This window comes from Engraulis encrasicolus, chromosome 2, assembly GCF_034702125.1.
Source record: "Engraulis encrasicolus isolate BLACKSEA-1 chromosome 2, IST_EnEncr_1.0, whole genome shotgun sequence".
Classification (NCBI taxonomy): domain Eukaryota; kingdom Metazoa; phylum Chordata; class Actinopteri; order Clupeiformes; family Engraulidae; genus Engraulis; species Engraulis encrasicolus.
In genome coordinates, this window is record NC_085858.1 from 54,252,286 (window position 1) to 54,257,285 (window position 5,000).

At 41.2% G+C, this 5,000-nt stretch overlaps 1 protein-coding gene across 1 annotated transcript in view; it reads left to right on the top strand.

Moving 5' to 3' along the window:
* The window catches only part of srcin1a (SRC kinase signaling inhibitor 1a), a 165,305-nt gene that overhangs the window by 70,226 nt on the left and 90,079 nt on the right, over window positions 1-5,000 (top strand). The window lies entirely within an intron of this gene.

The following is a 5,000-nucleotide window of genomic DNA, read 5'->3' on the forward strand; positions in this document are numbered from 1 at the left end:
CTATGTGTACACTACACGTAGGCTACATAGTTTACTTATGTACACTTATATTCATACAGTACACAGACAATCTCCTGCAAGAAGGTACTGTATGCAGAAGGGGCTAATATACACACACGAGCATACTAAGACATGGGTGCACACACTCAGGCAAACACACACATGAACACCCAATTACACACACAGGAGAGGAACACCCAGAGGCAGGTAAACACACTTATGCACATATGTGACTACACAGATTTGTTACAGACACACACACGAACCCCTGCACCCACACACATACACACACATACACACACAAATACACACAAAAATGATGCACAACAATAATAACATACATGCACAGCAAACACAGTGCACAAATATGAACGTGCCTCGAGTTAAATGCTTCCATGAAAGACTCAGTATGAAGCGATCCACTATGCCAAAACTGGAGCGAAGCATTGGAGATTTGGACGATCAGAGCGCTAAAAGACCTTATGTAACTAAGTGCTGAAAAATAACATCAAACATGCAATGCCCCATAGGCAATAACAGACCGATACTGTGCACCGATAATTCTGTAAGCCTGAGTCCAATTTGGGGAACATAGCATTTATGCTAACAACTAACAGTTATGCTAATGGATAATGGCTGACAAAGTGAGCATTTTTATGGAGCATTGTGACATGTTCATAACATACTCGCATCGCTGTTATGAAACACTGTGGAATAATATGTGATGCAGAAAACTAAACCACACTATAAACCAATTTGCAAATTAGCCTGGCAATAACACTTACCACTGCTTGAGGTTCATAAGCATAAGTGGCCATTACACCACAAGACAATGTCGATGAATAGTTACAACAAACTGAACCACGACGCCCTACAAGGGCAAAGTGGAATAACTCATGAATATTGAAATTGAGAACACCATCTACATACTACGCACTGCATAAATAGTACTGTAGTAGTAAGTCATTTTTGTAACAATTGATTGTGTTATAGGACAAGTTAACATTAGTTTAGTTTCGTTTATTTGTTAAGGACAGATTCATAGCATGTAGGTTGAATAACAACCAAACAGCAAGCATCATAGCATATAGCAAAAAGCTAGTTTCCAATGCTCATCCCTAGAAGGGCTTATACATTATTTACACTGTATGTGACACTAGGGTCCTAGTCACACGGCATAAGAGATGTAATACAGTCCATTTACAGTCTAAACAAAACAGTCTATGTGCTTAAGTTACATTTGGCTTCGCAGGGCAGCACCGAGCACTTGAAAACGAGCCGGTGCACTTGATAAACGTAAGAGCACAGAAATGGCACAGGAGAGGAACAAGCACTCTGTTGAGGACCTGGAAGGCTTTCCCCCCGCTCACGATTGCAGCCAGTGGATGCTTTTGTACATAATGGGGTCCTTCAGCAGGGCTGCTCCATCACATCGAGCTAGGAATCCGAAACATGACCTGGGTTAAACTAGAGGCAGGAGAGGACAGGAGCACAGGGGGCTGGGGGGAGAGAGAAAAACACACAGGACACACACACGCTGCATGTATGGGTAGATGACGGATAGGCAGCAAAAAACATTTTTTTCACAAAACATTGTTTATGAGGGAAAAAAGTATATGTCTACGTAGTGCAGCAATTAATCTTTCAAAAAATCCAAGTGGTCACAATGTTGGTCTATTCATTGATTATTTATTTACGTTGATAAAGCAATTTGCTGAAAATATGTCCTTTGGTGTGATGTTAAGAAATAAATATATTAAGTAATGTAGAAATGGCTGGATGGAGTTTTATGAACATTGTTACACTCTTCATATTTATTGCAATTTTTTAAAGGAGAAATGACCATTTAAGTATTTTTTTTCCCATTAGATGTGAGATTATTAGAAACCTTAGAGGAAAAACAGGGATATCTTTCTTTTAAATGTTCAAAATTGTCCGAATTTATACTAACTTTTCAGGGACGATAATTTGTTCTTCCCTAATGCAATATTCAGTGTTTATCAAACATATTGTTTAGCTCAAACAAATATTTGAGCGTTTAAAACATGTCACACCGTAGGACATTCATGTCACACGCTAAAGGACAGAAATGCAAAACTGAGCCAGAAACAAATATATCAACATGATTATTTTGTCTTTTGATCATAATATAATGTTGTAGTCAATATGGACCTACACTTTACACTTATAAGTCTTTGAATCGTCGATTATCAGCCTATCGTACCTCTTAATGACAGCCATGCGGTCATTGAATGTAACCTGCAGAGCTCATAAGACTCATACTGAAGGGTGACCTTGGCATGACCATCACACTTTTGTAGGTATGCTATGACTGTCACACCATTGAACCTGTAGTGTGTAGTGGCCAGTGCCTGTTTGGTATCTCAAGCTGGACAGCACATTTATGCTGTATATTGAGCTCTCCACAGCATACTTTATTCATCTATACTCCTCTATATACTCTCTCACTGATCTTTCCTTCACTGTTACCGTTATATTTTATGGTTTCAAAGCACCATTAATGACATTTTATATCATTTGACAGTATCTAAAATCAACAGCAAATATTCATCAACAATGCATCAAAGTATAAATTCCAAAGGCCAATAAAGGAATAAGTAATTTGAATACGCAATATTTATCTAGTCAAACAACAAAACAAAAAAGTATGTACTACCAGTTGTTTTAAAAGCTATTTCTCAAATATCTAGTCCATTGGTGTGACCTGTTTGTCCTTTGGTGTGATACTCCAAAGTGTCACACCATAGGACTTTTACCATCACACCATAGGACTTTTACCATCACACCATAGGACTTTTGAGCTTTTGAGTTAATTTAAAGCCATGTCGTTGCCAACTGAAATACAATTTCACCTTTAGTAAGATGCATTTTCATACATCTACATAAGAAAAAAATATGAAAAATATTACACTATTGTCAAATGTATTTTATGGTTGTCACACACCAAAGGACTACAAAACTAATACATCTTGTGGTAGCAAAACATAATTGATTGACTGAAGAACTCTGAGAGAAAAATCTAAAATCCACCCTTGCCATTGGCTTCTTAAGGGTCTAAAGTCACAATTTATGTACCGCTGGAGCTTCAACAATAGATAATTATCCACAGAATTAACAAAAAAATGATGTCACACCACAGGACATTATTTTCTGCGACAAAGTTTCATAAGTCCATACGGTCTCAGAAAAACAGGAAAAAAATTAAGCATTGCCACTTGCTAAAATAGACACCTTGAAAAACATGCCAGGGTTGTTTAGACAAATGACTGAGCTTTGATCATTTATTTAAAAATGTTTTAATATGGAGAACCAGGCTTGCCTCAGTCACACCATAGGACAAATGTGACATTTGACTCAAAATTAAGTATACTTATTTAAGCTCTGGATTTATTACACATTACTTTTTCACAACAACGACATTAGTTTAATCATTTAAAGCATTGACAATTTTGAAAAGCATGAATTTACTTAATTTTAAGAGCCTGCGACAGCAAAATTTACACGTCACGTCATCTACCCGTATAACAAGCATGTGAACACACCTGTGCACAAGCAGAGGTTGCATAGAAACAAAAGCATGAAGAATACACACACAGGTACAGGAAGGCACGCACACACATACACACACACACGCACAAACGCACGCACACACACACACACACACATACAGTGCACACACAGTGCACACACACATATGCACACATACATACACCCACACACACACACACACGCAGTGCACACACACAGTACACAGTGCACACCCCCTCTTCAACTGCCTAGTCAGCAACAAAAACACATGCTCCAACAGTATGTCCACACACACACACACACAGGCGTACAGTGAATTCATGATCATATTTATAAACTCATAAACACACACACACACACACACACACACACACACACACACACACACACACACACACACACACACACACACACACACACACACACACACACACACACACACACACACACACATCTGCGGAAACGATGCTGATCATTCCCCTATAGAGACGGGGGTTGGCTGAATTCCCTCAGACATGCTTGCTGTACTGTGCTGTACTGTGGGGGTATAGACGAAGGCATACTGCAGCACTCTCTGGCACGCTGATGTAAATTGTGCTAATGGCTACATCTGCCCTTGCCCTCCTCTCCTCTCCTCTCCTCTCCTCTCCTCTCCTCTCCTCTTTTCATCTCCTCTCCTTTCCTCTCCTCTCCTCTCCTCTCCCCCTCTTTCCTCTCCTCTTTTCCTCTCCTCTCCTCTTTTCCTCTCCTCTTTTCCTCTCCTCTCCTCTCCTCTCCTCTGCTCTCTTCTCCTCTCCTCTCATTCCTCTCTCCTCCCCTCTCCTCTCCTCTGCTCTCCTCCCCTCTTCTCTCCTCTCCTCTCCACTACTCTCCTCTCCTCTCCTCTCCTCTCCTCTCCTCTCCTCTCCTCTCCTCTCCTCTCCTCTCCTCTGGTGTATTGCAGACTGGTTCTACCTGTTCTCTCCGTCTCCCATGACAATGCTTAAGGCACAACGCAGGCAAAACAGATGGGAAGGAGCCCAGTGTGAGGGAATGGCGTGTATATTATGCAAAGCGGAGGGGATAACTGGATATAAAAGAGAGAGAGAGAGAGAGAGAGAGAGAGAGAGAGAGAGAGAGAGAGAAAAAGAGAGAGGAAGAGAGAGAGAGTGACGAAGTGAGGGAAGATGGCGCGGGAGAGCGAGAGAGCCAGAGGAAAACAGAGAGGGAGAGAGCGAAAGAAAAAAAGGGGGTTGGGTGAGAGACAGGTGGAGTCCGTGGTTGCCCGGGCAACGCTTGCCTTACAAGGCAGGCGATGATATCACATTGCAAAGGTCAGGCTGGGAGAGAGAGAGAGAGAGAGAGAGAGAGAGAGAGAGAGAGAGAGAGAGAGAGAGAGAGAGAGAGAAGGGGCTAGGGAAGAGAGAGACGCAGAAAGAGAAAAAGAGAGACGCGGGAAAGACACAGGCAAA